Raw genomic sequence first — 24598 nt, forward strand, 5'->3', positions numbered from 1 at the left:
TGAAGCTGATTTGCAACCTCTTGTTTGATCAGCGTCATAAGGGCTTGAATGTAACTTGCGATGGGACACAGCAAGAAGTAGCGTCGTACTTTTAGTACTGAAATTTGAGATGGAGAAATGCGTCAAAGATGGGAAATTCATTCTGCCAAGTGTACAAATGGCGAAAATGAGGTGTGTGTGGGGATGTATATTGCGCCAGTGACCGTGTGGCCTAATGGATAAGGCGTCGGACTTCGGATCCGAAGATTGCAGGTTCAAATCCTGTCACGGTCGAGTTTTTCCTGTTCTACAAAAGTTGCATGCTGTTTTACTGTGTTGTTTGAGTACTGCAAAACTAGTTGAAAGTAGCTGCTGTCCGCTTCCTGGCTGCAAAACCGGCGTCTACCTGAAGCACAAGCAAGACAAGGGTGATCTGTAGCGAAATTTTCGGCACAGTGCCGTTCAGGAGAGTTTTTGTTGCAACTACTGCATCTGATTCAGGACCCAAGGGCTACGCCACAGGCGTCTGCGCACAGTCGAGCATGTGTGTTGAATAATGGTGCTGATAGCCACGTATAATTTCAAGCAGATTTGATGCCTTTCGGAGACAATTTTTCATTGAATAGGATTGTAGCTGATTTGTGGCAGCAGGAAATAAGCTGTAGTCAAAAGAATCTTCAATAGATGGTCGCAGGTCAAATCAGTATTGTATGGCTCGTAACGCGTTGTGTGCAGCCCGGCTAGCTCAGTCGGTAGAGCATGAGACTCTTAATCTCAGGGTCGTGGGTTCGAGCCCCACGCTGGGCGGCTCAAAATTTTGTGTCTACGCGGATCCAACATGCGCCCCTCTCGTGAGCCTTGCGTGATGAACGTAACGGGTTACGACGATGCCTAGCTTCGGATGAATATCAGAGGAACGGTATTTGAAGCTGAAAGTAACTCTGACATGAAATAAATGTGTTGTTTTGGAATTTAATTTGTACATCGATATCGTATGAGATGTGTAAGAAAGCAGCAGCTGTGGTAACTAAATGCAAATAATGGTCGCTCATGCAGTGCGTTTCGAGCTGAAGGGCTCCGATTCACTAGTCTGTAAGAACAAAGTACCCGAAAATCGCGCTAGGAGGCGCCTCCTTAGCTCAGTGGCGGAGCGCTGGTCTAGTAAACCAGAGGTCGTGAGTTCGATCCTCACAGGTGGCAAATGAATTTTGTAACAGCCCCTCCCACCGTGGCCCTTTCGAAAAAAGCGGTCAAGGATAAAAAATATTATGAATGGGTGCGGTATTTAAGAAATGCTCTCGCAAATGAATAGTGTGAATGGTGCTATTAAAGTGGGCACCAGAAACTGCTGCTTTTGGCAGTCTCCGGAGAATGCCGACGTGAAATACTTAGTTCTTGTGATGTATTTTCTACCCCTGATAAAGACCCTCGCGATTGTCGTCGTCGTCGTCGCCGCCGCTTTGGTAATAGCGACAACTCGCCATTGTATCACATAGGGTGAGGTACCTTCCGCAAGCGACTGAGATGGCACTAAGCGATTGAAGCTGATTTGCAACCTCTTGTTTGATCAGCGTCATAAGGGCTTGAATGTAACTTGCGATGGGACACAGCAAGAAGTAGCGTCGTACTTTTAGTACTGAAATTTGAGATGGAGAAATGCGTCAAAGATGGGAAATTCATTCTGCCAAGTGTACAAATGGCGAAAATGAGGTGTGTGTGGGGATGTATATTGCGCCAGTGACCGTGTGGCCTAATGGATAAGGCGTCGGACTTCGGATCCGAAGATTGCAGGTTCGAATCCTGTCACGGTCGAGTTTTTCCTGTTCTACAAAAGTTGCATGCTGTTTTACTGTGTTGTTTGAGTACTGCAAAACTAGTTGAAAGTAGCTGCTGTCCGCTTCCTGGCTGCAAAACCGGCGTCTACCTGAAGCACAAGCAAGACAAGGGTGATCTGTAGCGAAATTTTCGGCACAGTGCCGTTCAGGAGAGTTTTTGTTGCAACTACTGCATCTGATTCAGGACCCAAGGGCTACGCCACAGGCGTCTGCGCACAGTCGAGCATGTGTGTTGAATAATGGTGCTGATAGCCACGTATAATTTCAAGCAGATTTGATGCCTTTCGGAGACAATTTTTCATTGAATAGGATTGTAGCTGATTTGTGGCAGCAGGAAATAAGCTGTAGTCAAAAGAATCTTCAATAGATGGTCGCAGGTCAAATCAGTATTGTATGGCTCGTAACGCGTTGTGTGCAGCCCGGCTAGCTCAGTCGGTAGAGCATGAGACTCTTAATCTCAGGGTCGTGGGTTCGAGCCCCACGCTGGGCGGCTCAAAATTTTGTGTCTACGCGGATCCAACATGCGCCCCTCTCGTGAGCCTTGCGTGATGAACGTAACGGGTTACGACGATGCCTAGCTTCGGATGAATATCAGAGGAACGGTATTTGAAGCTGAAAGTAACTCTGACATGAAATAAATGTGTTGTTTTGGAATTTAATTTGTACATCGATATCGTGTGAGATGTGTAGGAAAGCAGCAGCTGTGGTAACTAAATGCAAATAATGGTCGCTCATGCAGTGCGTTTCGAGCTGAAGGGCTCCGATTCACTAGTCTGTAAGAACAAAGTACCCGAAAATCGCGCTAGGAGGCGCCTCCTTAGCTCAGTGGCGGAGCGCTGGTCTAGTAAACCAGAGGTCGTGAGTTCGATCCTCACAGGTGGCAAATGAATTTTGTAACAGCCCCTCCCACCGTGGCCCTTTCGAAAAAAGCGGTCAAGGATAAAAAATATTATGAATGGGTGCGGTATTTAAGAAATAGTGTGAATGGTGCTATTAAAGTGGGCACCAGAAACTGCTGCTTTTGGCAGTCTCCGGAGAATGCCGACGTGAAATACTTAGTTCTTGTGATGTATTTTCTACCCCTGATAAAGACCCTCGCGATTGTCGTCGTCGTCGCCGCCGCTTTGGTAATAGCGACAACTCGCCATTGTATCACATAGGGTGAGGTACCTTCCGCAAGCGACTGAGATGGCACTAAGCGATTGAAGCTGATTTGCAACCTCTTGTTTGATCAGCGTCATAAGGGCTTGAATGTAACTTGCGATGGGACACAGCAAGAAGTAGCGTCGTACTTTTAGTACTGAAATTTGAGATGGAGAAATGCGTCAAAGATGGGAAATTCATTCTGCCAAGTGTACAAATGGCGAAAATGAGGTGTGTGTGGGGATGTATATTGCGCCAGTGACCGTGTGGCCTAATGGATAAGGCGTCGGACTTCGGATCCGAAGATTGCAGGTTCGAATCCTGTCACGGTCGAGTTTTTCCTGTTCTACAAAAGTTGCATGCTGTTTTACTGTGTTGTTTGAGTACTGCAAAACTAGTTGAAAGTAGCTGCTGTCCGCTTCCTGGCTGCAAAACCGGCGTCTACCTGAAGCACAAGCAAGACAAGGGTGATCTGTAGCGAAATTTTCGGCACAGTGCCGTTCAGGAGAGTTTTTGTTGCAACTACTGCATCTGATTCAGGACCCAAGGGCTACGCCACAGGCGTCTGCGCACAGTCGAGCATGTGTGTTGAATAATGGTGCTGATAGCCACGTATAATTTCTAGCAGATTTGATGCCTTTCGGAGACAATTTTTCATTGAATAGGATTGTAGCTGATTTGTGGCAGCAGGAAATAAGCTGTAGTCAAAAGAATCTTCAATAGATGGTCGCAGGTCAAATCAGTATTGTATGGCTCGTAACGCGTTGTGTGCAGCCCGGCTAGCTCAGTCGGTAGAGCATGAGACTCTTAATCTCAGGGTCGTGGGTTCGAGCCCCACGCTGGGCGGCTCAAAATTTTGTGTCTACGCGGATCCAACATGCGCCCCTCTCGTGAGCCTTGCGTGATGAACGTAACGGGTTACGACGATGCCTAGCTTCGGATGAATATCAGAGGAACGGTATTTGAAGCTGAAAGTAACTCTGACATGAAATAAATGTGTTGTTTTGGAATTTAATTTGTACATCGATATCGTGTGAGATGTGTAGGAAAGCAGCAGCTGTGGTAACTAAATGCAAATAATGGTCGCTCATGCAGTGCGTTTCGAGCTGAAGGGCTCCGATTCACTAGTCTGTAAGAACAAAGTACCCGAAAATCGCGCTAGGAGGCGCCTCCTTAGCTCAGTGGCGGAGCGCTGGTCTAGTAAACCAGAGGTCGTGAGTTCGATCCTCACAGGTGGCAAATGAATTTTGTAACAGCCCCTCCCACCGTGGCCCTTTCGAAAAAAGCGGTCAAGGATAAAAAATATTATGAATGGGTGCGGTATTTAAGAAATGCTCTCGCAAATGAATAGTGTGAATGGTGCTATTAAAGTGGGCACCAGAAACTGCTGCTTTTGGCAGTCTCCGGAGAATGCCGACGTGAAATACTTAGTTCTTGTGATGTATTTTCTACCCCTGATAAAGACCCTCGCGATTGTCGTCGTCGTCGCCGCCGCTTTGGTAATAGCGACAACTCGCCATTGTATCACATAGGGTGAGGTACCTTCCGCAAGCGACTGAGATGGCACTAAGCGATTGAAGCTGATTTGCAACCTCTTGTTTGATCAGCGTCATAAGGGCTTGAATGTAACTTGCGATGGGACACAGCAAGAAGTAGCGTCGTACTTTTAGTACTGAAATTTGAGATGGAGAAATGCGTCAAAGATGGGAAATTCATTCTGCCAAGTGTACAAATGGCGAAAATGAGGTGTGTGTGGGGATGTATATTGCGCCAGTGACCGTGTGGCCTAATGGATAAGGCGTCGGACTTCGGATCCGAAGATTGCAGGTTCGAATCCTGTCACGGTCGAGTTTTTCCTGTTCTACAAAAGTTGCATGCTGTTTTACTGTGTTGTTTGAGTACTGCAAAACTAGTTGAAAGTAGCTGCTGTCCGCTTCCTGGCTGCAAAACCGGCGTCTACCTGAAGCACAAGCAAGACAAGGGTGATCTGTAGCGAAATTTTCGGCACAGTGCCGTTCAGGAGAGTTTTTGTTGCAACTACTGCATCTGATTCAGGACCCAAGGGCTACGCCACAGGCGTCTGCGCACAGTCGAGCATGTGTGTTGAATAATGGTGCTGATAGCCACGTATAATTTCAAGCAGATTTGATGCCTTTCGGAGACAATTTTTCATTGAATAGGATTGTAGCTGATTTGTGGCAGCAGGAAATAAGCTGTAGTCAAAAGAATCTTCAATAGATGGTCGCAGGTCAAATCAGTATTGTATGGCTCGTAACGCGTTGTGTGCAGCCCGGCTAGCTCAGTCGGTAGAGCATGAGACTCTTAATCTCAGGGTCGTGGGTTCGAGCCCCACGCTGGGCGGCTCAAAATTTTGTGTCTACGCGGATCCAACATGCGCCCCTCTCGTGAGCCTTGCGTGATGAACGTAACGGGTTACGACGATGCCTAGCTTCGGATGAATATCAGAGGAACGGTATTTGAAGCTGAAAGTAACTCTGACATGAAATAAATGTGTTGTTTTGGAATTTAATTTGTACATCGATATCGTGTGAGATGTGTAGGAAAGCAGCAGCTGTGGTAACTAAATGCAAATAATGGTCGCTCATGCAGTGCGTTTCGAGCTGAAGGGCTCCGATTCACTAGTCTGTAAGAACAAAGTACCCGAAAATCGCGCTAGGAGGCGCCTCCTTAGCTCAGTGGCGGAGCGCTGGTCTAGTAAACCAGAGGTCGTGAGTTCGATCCTCACAGGTGGCAAATGAATTTTGTAACAGCCCCTCCCACCGTGGCCCTTTCGAAAAAAGCGGTCAAGGATAAAAAATATTATGAATGGGTGCGGTATTTAAGAAATGCTCTCGCAAATGAATAGTGTGAATGGTGCTATTAAAGTGGGCACCAGAAACTGCTGCTTTTGGCAGTCTCCGGAGAATGCCGACGTGAAATACTTAGTTCTTGTGATGTATTTTCTACCCCTGATAAAGACCCTCGCGATTGTCGTCGTCGTCGCCGCCGCTTTGGTAATAGCGACAACTCGCCATTGTATCACATAGGGTGAGGTACCTTCCGCAAGCGACTGAGATGGCACTAAGCGATTGAAGCTGATTTGCAACCTCTTGTTTGATCAGCGTCATAAGGGCTTGAATGTAACTTGCGATGGGACACAGCAAGAAGTAGCGTCGTACTTTTAGTACTGAAATTTGAGATGGAGAAATGCGTCAAAGATGGGAAATTCATTCTGCCAAGTGTACAAATGGCGAAAATGAGGTGTGTGTGGGGATGTATATTGCGCCAGTGACCGTGTGGCCTAATGGATAAGGCGTCGGACTTCGGATCCGAAGATTGCAGGTTCGAATCCTGTCACGGTCGAGTTTTTCCTGTTCTACAAAAGTTGCATGCTGTTTTACTGTGTTGTTTGAGTACTGCAAAACTAGTTGAAAGTAGCTGCTGTCCGCTTCCTGGCTGCAAAACCGGCGTCTACCTGAAGCACAAGCAAGACAAGGGTGATCTGTAGCGAAATTTTCGGCACAGTGCCGTTCAGGAGAGTTTTTGTTGCAACTACTGCATCTGATTCAGGACCCAAGGGCTACGCCACAGGCGTCTGCGCACAGTCGAGCATGTGTGTTGAATAATGGTGCTGATAGCCACGTATAATTTCTAGCAGATTTGATGCCTTTCGGAGACAATTTTTCATTGAATAGGATTGTAGCTGATTTGTGGCAGCAGGAAATAAGCTGTAGTCAAAAGAATCTTCAATAGATGGTCGCAGGTCAAATCAGTATTGTATGGCTCGTAACGCGTTGTGTGCAGCCCGGCTAGCTCAGTCGGTAGAGCATGAGACTCTTAATCTCAGGGTCGTGGGTTCGAGCCCCACGCTGGGCGGCTCAAAATTTTGTGTCTACGCGGATCCAACATGCGCCCCTCTCGTGAGCCTTGCGTGATGAACGTAACGGGTTACGACGATGCCTAGCTTCGGATGAATATCAGAGGAACGGTATTTGAAGCTGAAAGTAACTCTGACATGAAATAAATGTGTTGTTTTGGAATTTAATTTGTACATCGATATCGTGTGAGATGTGTAGGAAAGCAGCAGCTGTGGTAACTAAATGCAAATAATGGTCGCTCATGCAGTGCGTTTCGAGCTGAAGGGCTCCGATTCACTAGTCTGTAAGAACAAAGTACCCGAGAATAGCGCTAGGAGGCGCCTCCTTAGCTCAGTGGCGGAGCGCTGGTCTAGTAAACCAGAGGTCGTGAGTTCGATCCTCACAGGTGGCAAATGAATTTTGTAACAGCCCCTCCCACCGTGGCCCTTTCGAAAAAAGCGGTCAAGGATAAAAAATATTATGAATGGGTGCGGTATTTAAGAAATGCTCTCGCAAATGAATAGTGTGAATGGTGCTATTAAAGTGGGCACCAGAAACTGCTGCTTTTGGCAGTCTCCGGAGAATGCCGACGTGAAATACTTAGTTCTTGTGATGTATTTTCTACCCCTGATAAAGACCCTCGCGATTGTCGTCGTCGTCGTCGCCGCCGCTTTGGTAATAGCGACAACTCGCCATTGTATCACATAGGGTGAGGTACCTTCCGCAAGCGACTGAGATGGCACTAAGCGATTGAAGCTGATTTGCAACCTCTTGTTTGATCAGCGTCATAAGGGCTTGAATGTAACTTGCGATGGGACACAGCAAGAAGTAGCGTCGTACTTTTAGTACTGAAATTTGAGATGGAGAAATGCGTCAAAGATGGGAAATTCATTCTGCCAAGTGTACAAATGGCGAAAATGAGGTGTGTGTGGGGATGTATATTGCGCCAGTGACCGTGTGGCCTAATGGATAAGGCGTCGGACTTCGGATCCGAAGATTGCAGGTTCGAATCCTGTCACGGTCGAGTTTTTCCTGTTCTACAAAAGTTGCATGCTGTTTTACTGTGTTGTTTGAGTACTGCAAAACTAGTTGAAAGTAGCTGCTGTCCGCTTCCTGGCTGCAAAACCGGCGTCTACCTGAAGCACAAGCAAGACTAGGGTGATCTGTAGCGAAATTTTCGGCACAGTGCCGTTCAGGAGAGTTTTTGTTGCAACTACTGCATCTGATTCAGGACCCAAGGGCTACGCCACAGGCGTCTGCGCACAGTCGAGCATGTGTGTTGAATAATGGTGCTGATAGCCACGTATAATTTCAAGCAGATTTGATGCCTTTCGGAGACAATTTTTCATTGAATAGGATTGTAGCTGATTTGTGGCAGCAGGAAATAAGCTGTAGTCAAAAGAATCTTCAATAGATGGTCGCAGGTCAAATCAGTATTGTATGGCTCGTAACGCGTTGTGTGCAGCCCGGCTAGCTCAGTCGGTAGAGCATGAGACTCTTAATCTCAGGGTCGTGGGTTCGAGCCCCACGCTGGGCGGCTCAAAATTTTGTGTCTACGCGGATCCAACATGCGCCCCTCTCGTGAGCCTTGCGTGATGAACGTAACGGGTTACGACGATGCCTAGCTTCGGATGAATATCAGAGGAACGGTATTTGAAGCTGAAAGTAACTCTGACATGAAATAAATGTGTTGTTTTGGAATTTAATTTGTACATCGATATCGTGTGAGATGTGTAGGAAAGCAGCAGCTGTGGTAACTAAATGCAAATAATGGTCGCTCATGCAGTGCGTTTCGAGCTGAAGGGCTCCGATTCACTAGTCTGTAAGAACAAAGTACCCGAAAATCGCGCTAGGAGGCGCCTCCTTAGCTCAGTGGCGGAGCGCTGGTCTAGTAAACCAGAGGTCGTGAGTTCGATCCTCACAGGTGGCAAATGAATTTTGTAACAGCCCCTCCCACCGTGGCCCTTTCGAAAAAAGCGGTCAAGGATAAAAAATATTATGAATGGGTGCGGTATTTAAGAAATGCTCTCGCAAATGAATAGTGTGAATGGTGCTATTAAAGTGGGCACCAGAAACTGCTGCTTTTGGCAGTCTCCGGAGAATGCCGACGTGAAATACTTAGTTCTTGTGATGTATTTTCTACCCCTGATAAAGACCCTCGCGATTGTCGTCGTCGTCGCCGCCGCTTTGGTAATAGCGACAACTCGCCATTGTATCACATAGGGTGAGGTACCTTCCGCAAGCGACTGAGATGGCACTAAGCGATTGAAGCTGATTTGCAACCTCTTGTTTGATCAGCGTCATAAGGGCTTGAATGTAACTTGCGATGGGACACAGCAAGAAGTAGCGTCGTACTTTTAGTACTGAAATTTGAGATGGAGAAATGCGTCAAAGATGGGAAATTCATTCTGCCAAGTGTACAAATGGCGAAAATGAGGTGTGTGTGGGGATGTATATTGCGCCAGTGACCGTGTGGCCTAATGGATAAGGCGTCGGACTTCGGATCCGAAGATTGCAGGTTCGAATCCTGTCACGGTCGAGTTTTTCCTGTTCTACAAAAGTTGCATGCTGTTTTACTGTGTTGTTTGAGTACTGCAAAACTAGTTGAAAGTAGCTGCTGTCCGCTTCCTGGCTGCAAAACCGGCGTCTACCTGAAGCACAAGCAAGACAAGGGTGATCTGTAGCGAAATTTTCGGCACAGTGCCGTTCAGGAGAGTTTTTGTTGCAACTACTGCATCTGATTCAGGACCCAAGGGCTACGCCACAGGCGTCTGCGCACAGTCGAGCATGTGTGTTGAATAATGGTGCTGATAGCCACGTATAATTTCTAGCAGATTTGATGCCTTTCGGAGACAATTTTTCATTGAATAGGATTGTAGCTGATTTGTGGCAGCAGGAAATAAGCTGTAGTCAAAAGAATCTTCAATAGATGGTCGCAGGTCAAATCAGTATTGTATGGCTCGTAACGCGTTGTGTGCAGCCCGGCTAGCTCAGTCGGTAGAGCATGAGACTCTTAATCTCAGGGTCGTGGGTTCGAGCCCCACGCTGGGCGGCTCAAAATTTTGTGTCTACGCGGATCCAACATGCGCCCCTCTCGTGAGCCTTGCGTGATGAACGTAACGGGTTACGACGATGCCTAGCTTCGGATGAATATCAGAGGAACGGTATTTGAAGCTGAAAGTAACTCTGACATGAAATAAATGTGTTGTTTTGGAATTTAATTTGTACATCGATATCGTGTGAGATGTGTAGGAAAGCAGCAGCTGTGGTAACTAAATGCAAATAATGGTCGCTCATGCAGTGCGTTTCGAGCTGAAGGGCTCCGATTCACTAGTCTGTAAGAACAAAGTACCCGAGAATCGCGCTAGGAGGCGCCTCCTTAGCTCAGTGGCGGAGCGCTGGTCTAGTAAACCAGAGGTCGTGAGTTCGATCCTCACAGGTGGCAAATGAATTTTGTAACAGCCCCTCCCACCGTGGCCCTTTCGAAAAAAGCGGTCAAGGATAAAAAATATTATGAATGGGTGCGGTATTTAAGAAATGCTCTCGCAAATGAATAGTGTGAATGGTGCTATTAAAGTGGGCACCAGAAACTGCTGCTTTTGGCAGTCTCCGGAGAATGCCGACGTGAAATACTTAGTTCTTGTGATGTATTTTCTACCCCTGATAAAGACCCTCGCGATTGTCGTCGTCGTCGTCGCCGCCGCTTTGGTAATAGCGACAACTCGCCATTGTATCACATAGGGTGAGGTACCTTCCGCAAGCGACTGAGATGGCACTAAGCGATTGAAGCTGATTTGCAACCTCTTGTTTGATCAGCGTCATAAGGGCTTGAATGTAACTTGCGATGGGACACAGCAAGAAGTAGCGTCGTACTTTTAGTACTGAAATTTGAGATGGAGAAATGCGTCAAAGATGGGAAATTCATTCTGCCAAGTGTACAAATGGCGAAAATGAGGTGTGTGTGGGGATGTATATTGCGCCAGTGACCGTGTGGCCTAATGGATAAGGCGTCGGACTTCGGATCCGAAGATTGCAGGTTCGAATCCTGTCACGGTCGAGTTTTTCCTGTTCTACAAAAGTTGCATGCTGTTTTACTGTGTTGTTTGAGTACTGCAAAACTAGTTGAAAGTAGCTGCTGTCCGCTTCCTGGCTGCAAAACCGGCGTCTACCTGAAGCACAAGCAAGACTAGGGTGATCTGTAGCGAAATTTTCGGCACAGTGCCGTTCAGGAGAGTTTTTGTTGCAACTACTGCATCTGATTCAGGACCCAAGGGCTACGCCACAGGCGTCTGCGCACAGTCGAGCATGTGTGTTGAATAATGGTGCTGATAGCCACGTATAATTTCAAGCAGATTTGATGCCTTTCGGAGACAATTTTTCATTGAATAGGATTGTAGCTGATTTGTGGCAGCAGGAAATAAGCTGTAGTCAAAAGAATCTTCAATAGATGGTCGCAGGTCAAATCAGTATTGTATGGCTCGTAACGCGTTGTGTGCAGCCCGGCTAGCTCAGTCGGTAGAGCATGAGACTCTTAATCTCAGGGTCGTGGGTTCGAGCCCCACGCTGGGCGGCTCAAAATTTTGTGTCTACGCGGATCCAACATGCGCCCCTCTCGTGAGCCTTGCGTGATGAACGTAACGGGTTACGACGATGCCTAGCTTCGGATGAATATCAGAGGAACGGTATTTGAAGCTGAAAGTAACTCTGACATGAAATAAATGTGTTGTTTTGGAATTTAATTTGTACATCGATATCGTGTGAGATGTGTAGGAAAGCAGCAGCTGTGGTAACTAAATGCAAATAATGGTCGCTCATGCAGTGCGTTTCGAGCTGAAGGGCTCCGATTCACTAGTCTGTAAGAACAAAGTACCCGAAAATCGCGCTAGGAGGCGCCTCCTTAGCTCAGTGGCGGAGCGCTGGTCTAGTAAACCAGAGGTCGTGAGTTCGATCCTCACAGGTGGCAAATGAATTTTGTAACAGCCCCTCCCACCGTGGCCCTTTCGAAAAAAGCGGTCAAGGATAAAAAATATTATGAATGGGTGCGGTATTTAAGAAATGCTCTCGCAAATGAATAGTGTGAATGGTGCTATTAAAGTGGGCACCAGAAACTGCTGCTTTTGGCAGTCTCCGGAGAATGCCGACGTGAAATACTTAGTTCTTGTGATGTATTTTCTACCCCTGATAAAGACCCTCGCGATTGTCGTCGTCGTCGTCGTCGCCGCCGCTTTGGTAATAGCGACAACTCGCCATTGTATCACATAGGGTGAGGTACCTTCCGCAAGCGACTGAGATGGCACTAAGCGATTGAAGCTGATTTGCAACCTCTTGTTTGATCAGCGTCATAAGGGCTTGAATGTAACTTGCGATGGGACACAGCAAGAAGTAGCGTCGTACTTTTAGTACTGAAATTTGAGATGGAGAAATGCGTCAAAGATGGGAAATTCATTCTGCCAAGTGTACAAATGGCGAAAATGAGGTGTGTGTGGGGATGTATATTGCGCCAGTGACCGTGTGGCCTAATGGATAAGGCGTCGGACTTCGGATCCGAAGATTGCAGGTTCGAATCCTGTCACGGTCGAGTTTTTCCTTTTCTACAAAAGTTGCATGCTGTTTTACTGTGTTGTTTGAGTACTGCAAAACTAGTTGAAAGTAGCTGCTGTCCGCTTCCTGGCTGCAAAACCGGCGTCTACCTGAAGCACAAGCAAGACAAGGGTGATCTGTAGCGAAATTTTCGGCACAGTGCCGTTCAGGAGAGTTTTTGTTGCAACTACTGCATCTGATTCAGGACCCAAGGGCTACGCCACAGGCGTCTGCGCACAGTCGAGCATGTGTGTTGAATAATGGTGCTGATAGCCACGTATAATTTCAAGCAGATTTGATGCCTTTCGGAGACAATTTTTCATTGAATAGGATTGTAGCTGATTTGTGGCAGCAGGAAATAAGCTGTAGTCAAAAGAATCTTCAATAGATGGTCGCAGGTCAAATCAGTATTGTATGGCTCGTAACGCGTTGTGTGCAGCCCGGCTAGCTCAGTTGGTAGAGCATGAGACTCTTAATCTCAGGGTCGTGGGTTCGAGCCCCACGCTGGGCGGCTCAAAATTTTGTGTCTACGCGGATCCAACATGCGCCCCTCTCGTGAGCCTTGCGTGATGAACGTAACGGGTTACGACGATGCCTAGCTTCGGATGAATATCAGAGGAACGGTATTTGAAGCTGAAAGTAACTCTGACATGAAATAAATGTGTTGTTTTGGAATTTAATTTGTACATCGATATCGTGTGAGATGTGTAGGAAAGCAGCAGCTGTGGTAACTAAATGCAAATAATGGTCGCTCATGCAGTGCGTTTCGAGCTGAAGGGCTCCGATTCACTAGTCTGTAAGAACAAAGTACCCGAAAATCGCGCTAGGAGGCGCCTCCTTAGCTCAGTGGCGGAGCGCTGGTCTAGTAAACCAGAGGTCGTGAGTTCGATCCTCACAGGTGGCAAATGAATTTTGTAACAGCCCCTCCCACCGTGGCCCTTTCGAAAAAAGCGGTCAAGGATAAAAAATATTATGAATGGGTGCGGTATTTAAGAAATGCTCTCGCAAATGAATAGTGTGAATGGTGCTATTAAAGTGGGCACCAGAAACTGCTGCTTTTGGCAGTCTCCGGAGAATGCCGACGTGAAATACTTAGTTCTTGTGATGTATTTTCTACCCCTGATAAAGACCCTCGCGATTGTCGTCGTCGTCGCCGCCGCTTTGGTAATAGCGACAACTCGCCATTGTATCACATAGGGTGAGGTACCTTCCGCAAGCGACTGAGATGGCACTAAGCGATTGAAGCTGATTTGCAACCTCTTGTTTGATCAGCGTCATAAGGGCTTGAATGTAACTTGCGATGGGACACAGCAAGAAGTAGCGTCGTACTTTTAGTACTGAAATTTGAGATGGAGAAATGCGTCAAAGATGGGAAATTCATTCTGCCAAGTGTACAAATGGCGAAAATGAGGTGTGTGTGGGGATGTATATTGCGCCAGTGACCGTGTGGCCTAATGGATAAGGCGTCGGACTTCGGATCCGAAGATTGCAGGTTCGAATCCTGTCACGGTCGAGTTTTTCCTGTTCTACAAAAGTTGCATGCTGTTTTACTGTGTTGTTTGAGTACTGCAAAACTAGTTGAAAGTAGCTGCTGTCCGCTTCCTGGCTGCAAAACCGGCGTCTACCTGAAGCACAAGCAAGACAAGGGTGATCTGTAGCGAAATTTTCGGCACAGTGCCGTTCAGGAGAGTTTTTGTTGCAACTACTGCATCTGATTCAGGACCCAAGGGCTACGCCACAGGCGTCTGCGCACAGTCGAGCATGTGTGTTGAATAATGGTGCTGATAGCCACGTATAATTTCAAGCAGATTTGATGCCTTTCGGAGACAATTTTTCATTGAATAGGATTGTAGCTGATTTGTGGCAGCAGGAAATAAGCTGTAGTCAAAAGAATCTTCAATAGATGGTCGCAGGTCAAATCAGTATTGTATGGCTCGTAACGCGTTGTGTGCAGCCCGGCTAGCTCAGTCGGTAGAGCATGAGACTCTTAATCTCAGGGTCGTGGGTTCGAGCCCCACGCTGGGCGGCTCAAAATTTTGTGTCTACGCGGATCCAACATGCGCCCCTCTCGTGAGCCTTGCGTGATGAACGTAACGGGTTACGACGATGCCTAGCTTCGGATGAATATCAGAGGAACGGTATTTGAAGCTGAAAGTAACTCTGACATGAAATAAATGTGTTGTTTTGGAATTTAATTTGTACATCGATATCGTGTGAGATGTGTAGGAAAGCAGCAGCTGTGGTAACTAAATGCAAATAATGGTCGCTCATGCAGTGCGTTTCGAGCTGAAGGGCTCCGATTCACTAGTCTGTAAGAACAAAGTACCCGAAAATCGCGCTAGGAGGCGCCTCCTTAGCTCAGTGGCGGAGCGCTGGTCTAGTAAACCAGAGGTCGTGAGTTCGATCCTCACAGGTGGCAAATGAATTTTGTAACAGCCCCTCCCACCGTGGCCCTTTCGAAAAAGCGGTCAAGGATAAAAAATATTATGAATGGGTGCGGTATTTAAGAAATGCTCTCGCAAATGAATAGTGTGAATGGTGCTATTAAAGTGGGCACCAGAAACTGCTGCTTTTGGCAGTCTCCGGAGAATGCCGACGTGAAATACTTAGTTCTTGTGATGTATTTTCTACCCCTGATAAAGACCCTCGCGATTGTCGTCGTCGTCGCCGCCGCTTTGGTAATAGCGACAACTCGCCATTGTATCACATAGGGTGAGGTACCTTCCGCAAGCGACTGAGATGGCACTAAGCGATTGAAGCTGATTTGCAACCTCTTGTTTGATCAGCGTCATAAGGGCTTGAATGTAACTTGCGATGGGACACAGCAAGAAGTAGCGTCGTACTTTTAGTACTGAAATTTGAGATGGAGAAATGCGTCAAAGATGGGAAATTCATTCTGCCAAGTGTACAAATGGCGAAAATGAGGTGTGTGTGGGGATGTATATTGCGCCAGTGACCGTGTGGCCTAATGGATAAGGCGTCGGACTTCGGATCCGAAGATTGCAGGTTCGAATCCTGTCACGGTCGAGTTTTTCCTGTTCTACAAAAGTTGCATGCTGTTTTACTGTGTTGTTTGAGTACTGCAAAACTAGTTGAAAGTAGCTGCTGTCCGCTTCCTGGCTGCAAAACCGGCGTCTACCTGAAGCACAAGCAAGACAAGGGTGATCTGTAGCGAAATTTTCGGCACAGTGCCGTTCAGGAGAGTTTTTGTTGCAACTACTGCATCTGATTCAGGACCCAAGGGCTACGCCACAGGCGTCTGCGCACAGTCGAGCATGTGTGTTGAATAATGGTGCTGATAGCCACGTATAATTTCAAGCAGATTTGATGCCTTTCGGAGACAATTTTTCATTGAATAGGATTGTAGCTGATTTGTGGCAGCAGGAAATAAGCTGTAGTCAAAAGAATCTTCAATAGATGGTCGCAGGTCAAATCAGTATTGTATGGCTCGTAACGCGTTGTGTGCAGCCCGGCTAGCTCAGTCGGTAGAGCATGAGACTCTTAATCTCAGGGTCGTGGGTTCGAGCCCCACGCTGGGCGGCTCAAAATTTTGTGTCTACGCGGATCCAACATGCGCCCCTCTCGTGAGCCTTGCGTGATGAACGTAACGGGTTACGACGATGCCTAGCTTCGGATGAATATCAGAGGAACGGTATTTGAAGCTGAAAGTAACTCTGACATGAAATAAATGTGTTGTTTTGGAATTTAATTTGTACATCGATATCGTGTGAGATGTGTAGGAAAGCAGCAGCTGTGGTAACTAAATGCAAATAATGGTCGCTCATGCAGTGCGTTTCGAGCTGAAGGGCTCCGATTCACTAGTCTGTAAGAACAAAGTACCCGAAAATCGCGCTAGGAGGCGCCTCCTTAGCTCAGTGGCGGAGCGCTGGTCTAGTAAACCAGAGGTCGTGAGTTCGATCCTCACAGGTGGCAAATGAATTTTGTAACAGCCCCTCCCACCGTGGCCCTTTCGAAAAAAGCGGTCAAGGATAAAAAATATTATGAATGGGTGCGGTATTTAAGAAATGCTCTCGCAAATGAATAGTGTGAATGGTGCTATTAAAGTGGGCACCAGAAACTGCTGCTTTTGGCAGTCTCCGGAGAATGCCGACGTGAAATACTTAGTTCTTGTGATGTATTTTCTACCCCTGATAAAGACCCTCGCGATTGTCGTCGTCGTCGCCGCCGCTTTGGTAATAGCGACAACTCGCCATTGTATCACATAGGGTGAGGTACCTTCCGCAAGCGACTGAGATGGCACTAAGCGATTGAAGCTGATTTGCAACCTCTTGTTTGATCAGCGTCATAAGGGCTTGAATGTAACTTGCGATGGGACACAGCAAGAAGTAGCGTCGTACTTTTAGTACTGAAATTTGAGATGGAGAAATGCGTCAAAGATGGGAAATTCATTCTGCCAAGTGTACAAATGGCGAAAATGAGGTGTGTGTGGGGATGTATATTGCGCCAGTGACCGTGTGGCCTAATGGATAAGGCGTCGGACTTCGGATCCGAAGATTGCAGGTTCGAATCCTGTCACGGTCGAGTTTTTCCTGTTCTACAAAAGTTGCATGCTGTTTTACTGTGTTGTTTGAGTACTGCAAAACTAGTTGAAAGTAGCTGCTGTCCGCTTCCTGGCTGCAAAACCGGCGTCTACCTGAAGCACAAGCAAGACAAGGGTGATCTGTAGCGAAATTTTCGGCACAGTGCCGTTCAGGAGAGTTTTTGTTGCAACTACTGCATCTGATTCAGGACCCAAGGGCTACGCCACAGGCGTCTGCGCACAGTCGAGCATGTGTGTTGAATAATGGTGCTGATAGCCACGTATAATTTCAAGCAGATTTGATGCCTTTCGGAGACAATTTTTCATTGAATAGGATTGTAGCTGATTTGTGGCAGCAGGAAATAAGCTGTAGTCAAAAGAATCTTCAATAGATGGTCGCAGGTCAAATCAGTATTGTATGGCTCGTAACGCGTTGTGTGCAGCCCGGCTAGCTCAGTCGGTAGAGCATGAGACTCTTAATCTCAGGGTCGTGGGTTCGAGCCCCACGCTGGGCGGCTCAAAATTTTGTGTCTACGCGGATCCAACATGCGCCCCTCTCGTGAGCCTTGCGTGATGAACGTAACGGGTTACGACGATGCCTAGCTTCGGATGAATATCAGAGGAACGGTATTTGAAGCTGAAAGTAACTCTGACATGAAATAAATGTGTTGTTTTGGAATTTAATTTGTACATCGATATCGTGTGAGATGTGTAGGAAAGCAGCAGCTGTGGTAACTAAATGCAAATAATGGTCGCTCATGCAGTGCGTTTCGAGCTGAAGGGCTCCGATTCACTAGTCTGTAAGAACAAAGTACCCGAAAATCGCGCTAGGAGGCGCCTCCTTAGCTCAGTGGCGGAGCGCTGGTCTAGTAAACCAGAGGTCGTGAGTTCGATCCTCACAGGTGGCAAATGAATTTTGTAACAGCCCCTCCCACCGTGGCCCTTTCGAAAAAAGCGGTCAAGGATAAAAAATATTATGAATGGGTGCGGTATTTAAGAAATGCTCTCGCAAATGAATAGTGTGAATGGTGCTATTAAAGTGGGCACCAGAAACTGCTGCTGTTGGCAGTCTCCGGAGAATGCCGTCGTGAAATACTTAGTTCTTGTGATGTATTTTCTACCCCTGATAAAGACCCTCGCGATTGTCGTCGTCGTCGCCGCCGCTTTGGTAATAGCGACAACTCGCCATTGTATCACATAGGGTGAGGTACCTTCCGCAAGCGACTGAGATGGCACTAAGCGATTGAAGCTGATTTGCAACCTCTTGTTTGATCAGCGTCATAAGGGCTTGAATGTAACTTGCGATGGGACACAGCAAGAAGTAGCGTCGTACTTTTAGTACTGAAATTTGAGATGGAGAAATGCGTCAAAGATGGGAAATTCATTCTGCCAAGTGTACAGATGGCGAAAATGAGGTGTGTGTGGGGATGTATATTGCGCCAGTGACCGTGTGGCCTAATGGATAAGGCGTCGGACTTCGGATCCGAAGATTGCAGGTTCGAATCCTGTCACGGTCGAGTTTTTCCTGTTCTACAAAAGTTGCATGCTGTTTTACTGTGTTGTTTGAGTACTGCAAAACTAGTTGAAAGTAGCTGCTGTCCGCTTCCTGGCTGCAAAACCGGCGTCTACCTGAAGCACAAGCAAGACTAGGGTGATCTGTAGCGAAATTTTCGGCACAGTGCCGTTCAGGAGAGTTTTTGTTGCAACTACTGCATCTGATTCAGGACCCAAGGGCTACGCCACAGGCGTCTGCGCACAGTCGAGCATGTGTGTTGAATAATGGTGCTGATAGCCACGTATAATTTCAAGCAGATTTGATGCCTTTCGGAGACAATTTTTCATTGAATAGGATTGTAGCTGATTTGTGGCAGCAGGAAATAAGCTGTAGTCAAAAGAATCTTCAATAGATGGTCGCAGGTCAAATCAGTATTGTATGGCTCGTAACGCGTTGTGTGCAGCCCGGCTAGCTCAGTCGGTAGAGCATGAGACTCTTAATCTCAGGGTCGTGGGTTCGAGCCCCACGCTGGGCGGCTCAAAATTTTGTGTCTACGCGGATCCAACATGCGCCCCTCTCGTGAGCCTTGCGTGATGAACGTAACGGGTTACGACGATGCCTAGCTTCGGATGAATATCAGAGGAACGGTATTTGAAGCTGAAAGTAACTCTGACATGAAATAAATGTGTTGTTTTGGAATTTAATTTGTACATCGATATCGTGTGAGATGTGTAGGAAAGCAGCAGCTGTGGTAACTAAATGCAAATAATGGTCGCTCATGCAGTGCGTTTCGAGCTGAAGGGCTCCGATTCACTAGTCTGTAAGAACAAAGTACCCGAAAATCGCGCTAGCAGGCGCCTCCTTAGCTCAGTGGCGGAGCGCTGGTCTAGTAAACCAGAGGTCGTGAGTTCGATCCTCACAGGTGGCAAATGAATTTTGTAACAGCCCCTCCCACCGTGGCCCTTTCGAAAAAAGCGGTCAAGGATAAAAAATATTATGAATGGGTGCGGTATTTAAGAAATGCTCTCGCAAATGAATAGTGTGAATGGTGCTATTAAAGTGGGCACCAGAAACTGCTGCTTTTGGCAGTCTCCGGAGAATGCCGACGTGAAATACTTAGTTCTTGTGATGTATTTTCTACCCCTGATAAAGACCCTCGCGATTGTCGTCGTCGTCGTCGCCGCCGCTTTGGTAATAGCGACAACTCGCCATTGTATCACATAGGGTGAGGTACCTTCCGCAAGCGACTGAGATGGCACTAAGCGATTGAAGCTGATTTGCAACCTCTTGTTTGATCAGCGTCATAAGGGCTTGAATGTAACTTGCGATGGGACACAGCAAGAAGTAGCGTCGTACTTTTAGTACTGAAATTTGAGATGGAGAAATGCGTCAAAGATGGGAAATTCATTCTGCCAAGTGTACAAATGGCGAAAATGAGGTGTGTGTGGGGATGTATATTGCGCCAGTGACCGTGTGGCCTAATGGATAAGGCGTCGGACTTCGGATCCGAAGATTGCAGGTTCGAATCCTGTCACGGTCGAGTTTTTCCTGTTCTACAAAAGTTGCATGCTATTTTACTGTGTTGTTTGAGTACTGCAAAACTAGTTGAAAGTAGCTGGTGTCCGCTTCCTGGCTGCAAAACCGGCGTCTACCTGAAGCACAAGCAAGACAAGGGTGATCTGTAGCGAAATTTTCGGCACAGTGCCGTTCAGGAGAGTTTTTGTTGCAACTACTGCATCTGATTCAGGACCCAAGGGCTACGCCACAGGCGTCTGCGCACAGTCGAGCATGTGTGTTGAATAATGGTGCTGATAGCCACGTATAATTTCTAGCAGATTTGATGCCTTTCGGAGACAATTTTTCATTGAATAGGATTGTAGCTGATTTGTGGCAGCAGGAAATAAGCTGTAGTCAAAAGAATCTTCAATAGATGGTCGCAGGTCAAATCAGTATTGTATGGCTCGTAACGCGTTGTGTGCAGCCCGGCTAGCTCAGTCGGTAGAGCATGAGACTCTTAATCTCAGGGTCGTGGGTTCGAGCCCCACGCTGGGCGGCTCAAAATTTTGTGTCTACGCGGATCCAACATGCGCCCCTCTCGTGAGCCTTGCGTGATGAACGTAACGGGTTACGACGATGCCTAGCATCGGATGAATATCAGAGGAACGGTATTTGAAGCTGAAAGTAACTCTGACATGAAATAAATGTGTTGTTTTGGAATTTAATTTGTACATCGATATCGTGTGAGATGTGTAGGAAAGCAGCAGCTGTGGTAACTAAATGCAAATAATGGTCGCTCATGCAGTGCGTTTCGAGCTGAAGGGCTCCGATTCACTAGTCTGTAAGAACAAAGTACCCGAAAATCGCGCTAGGAGGCGCCTCCTTAGCTCAGTGGCGGAGCGCTGGTCTAGTAAACCAGAGGTCGTGAGTTCGATCCTCACAGGAGGCAAATGAATTTTGTAACAGCCCCTCCCACCGTGGCCCTTTCGAAAAAAGCGGTCAAGGATAAAAAATATTATGAATGGGTGCGGTATTTAAGAAATGCTCTCGCAAATGAATAGTGTGAATGGTGCTATTAAAGTGGGCACCAGAAACTGCTGCTTTTGGCAGTCTCCGGAGAATGCCGACGTGAAATACTTAGTTCTTGTGATGTATTTTCTACCCCTGATAAAGACCCTCGCGATTGTCGTCGTCGTCGTCGCCGCCGCTTTGGTAATAGCGACAACTCGCCATTGTATCACATAGGGTGAGGTACCTTCCGCAAGCGACTGAGATGGCACTAAGCGATTGAAGCTGATTTGCAACCTCTTGTTTGATCAGCGTCATAAGGGCTTGAATGTAACTTGCGATGGGACACAGCAAGAAGTAGCGTCGTACTTTTAGTACTGAAATTTGAGATGGAGAAATGCGTCAAAGATGGGAAATTCATTCTGCCAAGTGTACAGATGGCGAAAATGAGGTGTGTGTGGGGATGTATATTGCGCCAGTGACCGTGTGGCCTAATGGATAAGGCGTCGGACTTCGGATCCGAAGATTGCAGGTTCGAATCCTGTCACGGTCGAGTTTTTCCTGTTCTACAAAAGTTGCATGCTGTTTTACTGTGTTGTTTGAGTACTGCAAAACTAGTTGAAAGTAGCTGCTGTCCGCTTCCTGGCTGCAAAACCGGCGTCTACCTGAAGCACAAGCAAGACTAGGGTGATCTGTAGCGAAATTTTCGGCACAGTGCCGTTCAGGAGAGTTTTTGTTGCAACTACTGCATCTGATTCAGGACCCAAGGGCTACGCCACAGGCGTCTGCGCACAGTCGAGCATGTGTGTTGAATAATGGTGCTGATAGCCACGTATAATTTCAAGCAGATTTGATGCCTTTCGGAGACAATTTTTCATTGAATAGGATTGTAGCTGATTTGTGGCAGCAGGAAATAAGCTGTAGTCAAAAGAATCTTCAATAGATGGTCGCAGGTCAAATCAGTATTGTATGGCTCGTAACGCGTTGTGTGCAGCCCGGCTAGCTCAGTCGGTAGAGCATGAGACTCTTAATCTCAGGGTCGTGGGTTCGAGCCCCACGCTGGGCGGCTCAAAATTTTGTGTCTACGCGGATCCAACATGCGCCCCTCTCGTGAGCCTTGCGTGATGAACGTAACGGGTTACGACGATGCCTAGCTTCGGATGAATATCAGAGGAACGGTATTTGAAGCTGAAAGTAACTCTGACATGAAATAAATGTGTTGTTTTGGAATTTAATTTGTACATCGATATCGTGTGAGATGTGTAGGAAAGCAGCAGCTGTGGTAACTAAATGCAAATAATGGTCGCTCATGCAGTGCGTTTCGAGCTGAAGGGCTCCGATTCACTAGTCTGTAAGAACAAAGTACCCGAAAATCGCGCTAGCAGGCGCCTCCTTAGCTCAGTGGCGGAGCGCTGGTCTAGTAAACCAGAGGTCGTGAGTTCGATCCTCACAGGTGGCAAATGAATTTTGTAACAGCCCCTCCCACCGTGGCCCTTTCGAAAAAAGCGGTCAAGGATAAAAAATATTATGAATGGGTGCGGTATTTAAGAAATGCTCTCGCAAATGAATAGTGTGAATGGTGCTATTAAAGTGGGCACCAGAAACTGCTGCTTTTGGCAGTCTCCGGAGAATGCCGACGTGAAATACTTAGTTCTTGTGATGTATTTTCTACCCCTGATAAAGACCCTCGCGATTGTCGTCGTCGTCGTCGCCGCCGCTTTGGTAATAGCGACAACTCGCCATTGTATCACATAGGGTGAGGTACCTTCCGCAAGCGACTGAGATGGCACTAAGCGATTGAAGCTGATTTGCAACCTCTTGTTTGATCAGCGTCATAAGGGCTTGAATGTAACTTGCGATGGGACACAGCAAGAAGTAGCGTCGTACTTTTAGTACTGAAATTTGAGATGGAGAAATGCGTCAAAGATGGGAAATTCATTCTGCCAAGTGTACAAATGGCGAAAATGAGATGTGTGTGGGGATGTATATTGCGCCAGTGACCGTGTGGCCTAATGGATAAGGCGTCGGACTTCGGATCCGAAGATTGCAGGTTCGAATCCTGTCACGGTCGAGTTTTTCCTGTTCTACAAAAGTTGCATGCTATTTTACTGTGTTGTTTGAGTACTGCAAAACTAGTTGAAAGTAGCTGGTGTCCGCTTCCTGGCTGCAAAACCGGCGTCTACCTGAAGCACAAGCAAGACAAGGGTGATCTGTAGCGAAATTTTCGGCACAGTGCCGTTCAGGAGAGTTTTTGTTGCAACTACTGCATCTGATTCAGGACCCAAGGGCTACGCCACAGGCGTCTGCGCACAGTCGAGCATGTGTGTTGAATAATGGTGCTGATAGCCACGTATAATTTCTAGCAGATTTGATGCCTTTCGGAGACAATTTTTCATTGAATAGGATTGTAGCTGATTTGTGGCAGCAGGAAATAAGCTGTAGTCAAAAGAATCTTCAATAGATGGTCGCAGGTCAAATCAGTATTGTATGGCTCGTAACGCGTTGTGTGCAGCCCGGCTAGCTCAGTCGGTAGAGCATGAGACTCTTAATCTCAGGGTCGTGGGTTCGAGCCCCACGCTGGGCGGCTCAAAATTTTGTGTCTACGCGGATCCAACATGCGCCCCTCTCGTGAGCCTTGCGTGATGAACGTAACGGGTTACGACGATGCCTAGCATCGGATGAATATCAGAGGAACGGTATTTGAAGCTGAAAGTAACTCTGACATGAAATAAATGTGTTGTTTTGGAATTTAATTTGTACATCGATATCGTGTGAGATGTGTAGGAAAGCAGCAGCTGTGGTAACTAAATGCAAATAATGGTCGCTCATGCAGTGCGTTTCGAGCTGAAGGGCTCCGATTCACTAGTCTGTAAGAACAAAGTACCCGAAAATCGCGCTAGGAGGCGCCTCCTTAGCTCAGTGGCGGAGCGCTGGTCTAGTAAACCAGAGGTCGTGAGTTCGATCCTCACAGGAGGCAAATGAATTTTGTAACAGCCCCTCCCACCGTGGCCCTTTCGAAAAAAGCGGTCAAGGATAAAAAATATTATGAATGGGTGCGGTATTTAAGAAATGCTCTCGCAAATGAATAGTGTGAATGGTGCTATTAAAGTGGGCACCAGAAACTGCTGCTTTTGGCAGTCTCCGGAGAATGCCGACGTGAAATACTTAGTTCTTGTGATGTATTTTCTACCCCTGATAAAGACCCTCGCGATTGTCGTCGTCGTCGTCGCCGCCGCTTTGGTAATAGCGACAACTCGCCATTGTATCACATAGGGTGAGGTACCTTCCGCAAGCGACTGAGATGGCACTAAGCGATTGAAGCTGATTTGCAACCTCTTGTTTGATCAGCGTCATAAGGGCTTGAATGTAACTTGCGATGGGACACAGCAAGAAGTAGCGTCGTACTTTTAGTACTGAAATTTGAGATGGAGAAATGCGTCAAAGATGGGAAATTCATTCTGCCAAGTGTACAGATGGCGAAAATGAGGTGTGTGTGGGGATGTATATTGCGCCAGTGACCGTGTGGCCTAATGGATAAGGCGTCGGACTTCGGATCCGAAGATTGCAGGTTCGAATCCTGTCACGGTCGAGTTTTTCCTGTTCTACAAAAGTTGCATGCTGTTTTACTGTGTTGTTTGAGTACTGCAAAACTAGTTGAAAGTAG

General features: G+C 47.0%; 49 non-coding genes across 49 annotated transcripts; all 49 read left to right on the forward strand.

Annotated features, from left to right (window-relative positions):
• Nucleotides 1–200: 200 nt before the first annotated feature.
• On the forward strand, nt 201–273 carry Trnar-ucg (transfer RNA arginine (anticodon UCG)). The gene has a single exon. It is a non-coding gene; the product is annotated as a tRNA-Arg (tRNA).
• A 440-nt stretch (nt 274–713) lies between these two features.
• Trnak-cuu (transfer RNA lysine (anticodon CUU)) lies at nt 714–786 on the forward strand. The gene has a single exon. It is a non-coding gene; the product is annotated as a tRNA-Lys (tRNA).
• Nucleotides 787–1107: 321 nt separating this feature from the next.
• On the forward strand, nt 1108–1179 carry Trnat-agu (transfer RNA threonine (anticodon AGU)). Its single transcript has one exon. It is a non-coding gene; the product is annotated as a tRNA-Thr (tRNA).
• A 539-nt stretch (nt 1180–1718) lies between these two features.
• Trnar-ucg (transfer RNA arginine (anticodon UCG)) lies at nt 1719–1791 on the forward strand. The gene has a single exon. It is a non-coding gene; the product is annotated as a tRNA-Arg (tRNA).
• A 440-nt stretch (nt 1792–2231) lies between these two features.
• Trnak-cuu (transfer RNA lysine (anticodon CUU)) lies at nt 2232–2304 on the forward strand. Its single transcript has one exon. It is a non-coding gene; the product is annotated as a tRNA-Lys (tRNA).
• Nucleotides 2305–2625: 321 nt separating this feature from the next.
• Trnat-agu (transfer RNA threonine (anticodon AGU)) lies at nt 2626–2697 on the forward strand. Its single transcript has one exon. It is a non-coding gene; the product is annotated as a tRNA-Thr (tRNA).
• Nucleotides 2698–3217: 520 nt separating this feature from the next.
• Nucleotides 3218–3290, forward strand: Trnar-ucg (transfer RNA arginine (anticodon UCG)). The gene has a single exon. It is a non-coding gene; the product is annotated as a tRNA-Arg (tRNA).
• A 440-nt stretch (nt 3291–3730) lies between these two features.
• On the forward strand, nt 3731–3803 carry Trnak-cuu (transfer RNA lysine (anticodon CUU)). Its single transcript has one exon. It is a non-coding gene; the product is annotated as a tRNA-Lys (tRNA).
• Nucleotides 3804–4124: 321 nt separating this feature from the next.
• Trnat-agu (transfer RNA threonine (anticodon AGU)) lies at nt 4125–4196 on the forward strand. The gene has a single exon. It is a non-coding gene; the product is annotated as a tRNA-Thr (tRNA).
• Nucleotides 4197–4732: 536 nt separating this feature from the next.
• Nucleotides 4733–4805, forward strand: Trnar-ucg (transfer RNA arginine (anticodon UCG)). The gene has a single exon. It is a non-coding gene; the product is annotated as a tRNA-Arg (tRNA).
• Nucleotides 4806–5245: 440 nt separating this feature from the next.
• Trnak-cuu (transfer RNA lysine (anticodon CUU)) lies at nt 5246–5318 on the forward strand. Its single transcript has one exon. It is a non-coding gene; the product is annotated as a tRNA-Lys (tRNA).
• A 321-nt stretch (nt 5319–5639) lies between these two features.
• Trnat-agu (transfer RNA threonine (anticodon AGU)) lies at nt 5640–5711 on the forward strand. The gene has a single exon. It is a non-coding gene; the product is annotated as a tRNA-Thr (tRNA).
• A 536-nt stretch (nt 5712–6247) lies between these two features.
• Nucleotides 6248–6320, forward strand: Trnar-ucg (transfer RNA arginine (anticodon UCG)). The gene has a single exon. It is a non-coding gene; the product is annotated as a tRNA-Arg (tRNA).
• A 440-nt stretch (nt 6321–6760) lies between these two features.
• Trnak-cuu (transfer RNA lysine (anticodon CUU)) lies at nt 6761–6833 on the forward strand. The gene has a single exon. It is a non-coding gene; the product is annotated as a tRNA-Lys (tRNA).
• A 321-nt stretch (nt 6834–7154) lies between these two features.
• On the forward strand, nt 7155–7226 carry Trnat-agu (transfer RNA threonine (anticodon AGU)). The gene has a single exon. It is a non-coding gene; the product is annotated as a tRNA-Thr (tRNA).
• Nucleotides 7227–7765: 539 nt separating this feature from the next.
• On the forward strand, nt 7766–7838 carry Trnar-ucg (transfer RNA arginine (anticodon UCG)). The gene has a single exon. It is a non-coding gene; the product is annotated as a tRNA-Arg (tRNA).
• Nucleotides 7839–8278: 440 nt separating this feature from the next.
• Nucleotides 8279–8351, forward strand: Trnak-cuu (transfer RNA lysine (anticodon CUU)). Its single transcript has one exon. It is a non-coding gene; the product is annotated as a tRNA-Lys (tRNA).
• A 321-nt stretch (nt 8352–8672) lies between these two features.
• Trnat-agu (transfer RNA threonine (anticodon AGU)) lies at nt 8673–8744 on the forward strand. The gene has a single exon. It is a non-coding gene; the product is annotated as a tRNA-Thr (tRNA).
• Nucleotides 8745–9280: 536 nt separating this feature from the next.
• Nucleotides 9281–9353, forward strand: Trnar-ucg (transfer RNA arginine (anticodon UCG)). Its single transcript has one exon. It is a non-coding gene; the product is annotated as a tRNA-Arg (tRNA).
• Nucleotides 9354–9793: 440 nt separating this feature from the next.
• Trnak-cuu (transfer RNA lysine (anticodon CUU)) lies at nt 9794–9866 on the forward strand. The gene has a single exon. It is a non-coding gene; the product is annotated as a tRNA-Lys (tRNA).
• Nucleotides 9867–10187: 321 nt separating this feature from the next.
• On the forward strand, nt 10188–10259 carry Trnat-agu (transfer RNA threonine (anticodon AGU)). Its single transcript has one exon. It is a non-coding gene; the product is annotated as a tRNA-Thr (tRNA).
• A 539-nt stretch (nt 10260–10798) lies between these two features.
• Trnar-ucg (transfer RNA arginine (anticodon UCG)) lies at nt 10799–10871 on the forward strand. Its single transcript has one exon. It is a non-coding gene; the product is annotated as a tRNA-Arg (tRNA).
• A 440-nt stretch (nt 10872–11311) lies between these two features.
• On the forward strand, nt 11312–11384 carry Trnak-cuu (transfer RNA lysine (anticodon CUU)). Its single transcript has one exon. It is a non-coding gene; the product is annotated as a tRNA-Lys (tRNA).
• Nucleotides 11385–11705: 321 nt separating this feature from the next.
• Nucleotides 11706–11777, forward strand: Trnat-agu (transfer RNA threonine (anticodon AGU)). The gene has a single exon. It is a non-coding gene; the product is annotated as a tRNA-Thr (tRNA).
• Nucleotides 11778–12319: 542 nt separating this feature from the next.
• On the forward strand, nt 12320–12392 carry Trnar-ucg (transfer RNA arginine (anticodon UCG)). The gene has a single exon. It is a non-coding gene; the product is annotated as a tRNA-Arg (tRNA).
• A 440-nt stretch (nt 12393–12832) lies between these two features.
• On the forward strand, nt 12833–12905 carry Trnak-cuu (transfer RNA lysine (anticodon CUU)). The gene has a single exon. It is a non-coding gene; the product is annotated as a tRNA-Lys (tRNA).
• Nucleotides 12906–13226: 321 nt separating this feature from the next.
• Trnat-agu (transfer RNA threonine (anticodon AGU)) lies at nt 13227–13298 on the forward strand. Its single transcript has one exon. It is a non-coding gene; the product is annotated as a tRNA-Thr (tRNA).
• Nucleotides 13299–13834: 536 nt separating this feature from the next.
• On the forward strand, nt 13835–13907 carry Trnar-ucg (transfer RNA arginine (anticodon UCG)). The gene has a single exon. It is a non-coding gene; the product is annotated as a tRNA-Arg (tRNA).
• Nucleotides 13908–14347: 440 nt separating this feature from the next.
• Trnak-cuu (transfer RNA lysine (anticodon CUU)) lies at nt 14348–14420 on the forward strand. Its single transcript has one exon. It is a non-coding gene; the product is annotated as a tRNA-Lys (tRNA).
• A 321-nt stretch (nt 14421–14741) lies between these two features.
• Trnat-agu (transfer RNA threonine (anticodon AGU)) lies at nt 14742–14813 on the forward strand. The gene has a single exon. It is a non-coding gene; the product is annotated as a tRNA-Thr (tRNA).
• A 535-nt stretch (nt 14814–15348) lies between these two features.
• Trnar-ucg (transfer RNA arginine (anticodon UCG)) lies at nt 15349–15421 on the forward strand. The gene has a single exon. It is a non-coding gene; the product is annotated as a tRNA-Arg (tRNA).
• A 440-nt stretch (nt 15422–15861) lies between these two features.
• Nucleotides 15862–15934, forward strand: Trnak-cuu (transfer RNA lysine (anticodon CUU)). Its single transcript has one exon. It is a non-coding gene; the product is annotated as a tRNA-Lys (tRNA).
• Nucleotides 15935–16255: 321 nt separating this feature from the next.
• Nucleotides 16256–16327, forward strand: Trnat-agu (transfer RNA threonine (anticodon AGU)). Its single transcript has one exon. It is a non-coding gene; the product is annotated as a tRNA-Thr (tRNA).
• A 536-nt stretch (nt 16328–16863) lies between these two features.
• Trnar-ucg (transfer RNA arginine (anticodon UCG)) lies at nt 16864–16936 on the forward strand. The gene has a single exon. It is a non-coding gene; the product is annotated as a tRNA-Arg (tRNA).
• Nucleotides 16937–17376: 440 nt separating this feature from the next.
• On the forward strand, nt 17377–17449 carry Trnak-cuu (transfer RNA lysine (anticodon CUU)). The gene has a single exon. It is a non-coding gene; the product is annotated as a tRNA-Lys (tRNA).
• A 321-nt stretch (nt 17450–17770) lies between these two features.
• On the forward strand, nt 17771–17842 carry Trnat-agu (transfer RNA threonine (anticodon AGU)). Its single transcript has one exon. It is a non-coding gene; the product is annotated as a tRNA-Thr (tRNA).
• Nucleotides 17843–18378: 536 nt separating this feature from the next.
• Trnar-ucg (transfer RNA arginine (anticodon UCG)) lies at nt 18379–18451 on the forward strand. Its single transcript has one exon. It is a non-coding gene; the product is annotated as a tRNA-Arg (tRNA).
• A 440-nt stretch (nt 18452–18891) lies between these two features.
• Trnak-cuu (transfer RNA lysine (anticodon CUU)) lies at nt 18892–18964 on the forward strand. Its single transcript has one exon. It is a non-coding gene; the product is annotated as a tRNA-Lys (tRNA).
• Nucleotides 18965–19285: 321 nt separating this feature from the next.
• On the forward strand, nt 19286–19357 carry Trnat-agu (transfer RNA threonine (anticodon AGU)). The gene has a single exon. It is a non-coding gene; the product is annotated as a tRNA-Thr (tRNA).
• Nucleotides 19358–19896: 539 nt separating this feature from the next.
• On the forward strand, nt 19897–19969 carry Trnar-ucg (transfer RNA arginine (anticodon UCG)). Its single transcript has one exon. It is a non-coding gene; the product is annotated as a tRNA-Arg (tRNA).
• A 440-nt stretch (nt 19970–20409) lies between these two features.
• Nucleotides 20410–20482, forward strand: Trnak-cuu (transfer RNA lysine (anticodon CUU)). Its single transcript has one exon. It is a non-coding gene; the product is annotated as a tRNA-Lys (tRNA).
• Nucleotides 20483–20803: 321 nt separating this feature from the next.
• Nucleotides 20804–20875, forward strand: Trnat-agu (transfer RNA threonine (anticodon AGU)). The gene has a single exon. It is a non-coding gene; the product is annotated as a tRNA-Thr (tRNA).
• Nucleotides 20876–21414: 539 nt separating this feature from the next.
• On the forward strand, nt 21415–21487 carry Trnar-ucg (transfer RNA arginine (anticodon UCG)). Its single transcript has one exon. It is a non-coding gene; the product is annotated as a tRNA-Arg (tRNA).
• A 440-nt stretch (nt 21488–21927) lies between these two features.
• Trnak-cuu (transfer RNA lysine (anticodon CUU)) lies at nt 21928–22000 on the forward strand. The gene has a single exon. It is a non-coding gene; the product is annotated as a tRNA-Lys (tRNA).
• A 321-nt stretch (nt 22001–22321) lies between these two features.
• Nucleotides 22322–22393, forward strand: Trnat-agu (transfer RNA threonine (anticodon AGU)). Its single transcript has one exon. It is a non-coding gene; the product is annotated as a tRNA-Thr (tRNA).
• A 539-nt stretch (nt 22394–22932) lies between these two features.
• Trnar-ucg (transfer RNA arginine (anticodon UCG)) lies at nt 22933–23005 on the forward strand. The gene has a single exon. It is a non-coding gene; the product is annotated as a tRNA-Arg (tRNA).
• A 440-nt stretch (nt 23006–23445) lies between these two features.
• Trnak-cuu (transfer RNA lysine (anticodon CUU)) lies at nt 23446–23518 on the forward strand. Its single transcript has one exon. It is a non-coding gene; the product is annotated as a tRNA-Lys (tRNA).
• A 321-nt stretch (nt 23519–23839) lies between these two features.
• Nucleotides 23840–23911, forward strand: Trnat-agu (transfer RNA threonine (anticodon AGU)). Its single transcript has one exon. It is a non-coding gene; the product is annotated as a tRNA-Thr (tRNA).
• Nucleotides 23912–24450: 539 nt separating this feature from the next.
• On the forward strand, nt 24451–24523 carry Trnar-ucg (transfer RNA arginine (anticodon UCG)). Its single transcript has one exon. It is a non-coding gene; the product is annotated as a tRNA-Arg (tRNA).
• Nucleotides 24524–24598: the final 75 nt, after the last annotated feature.

This window comes from Schistocerca cancellata, chromosome 8 (genome assembly GCF_023864275.1).
Source record: "Schistocerca cancellata isolate TAMUIC-IGC-003103 chromosome 8, iqSchCanc2.1, whole genome shotgun sequence".
Taxonomy (NCBI): Eukaryota; Metazoa; Arthropoda; class Insecta; order Orthoptera; family Acrididae; genus Schistocerca; species Schistocerca cancellata.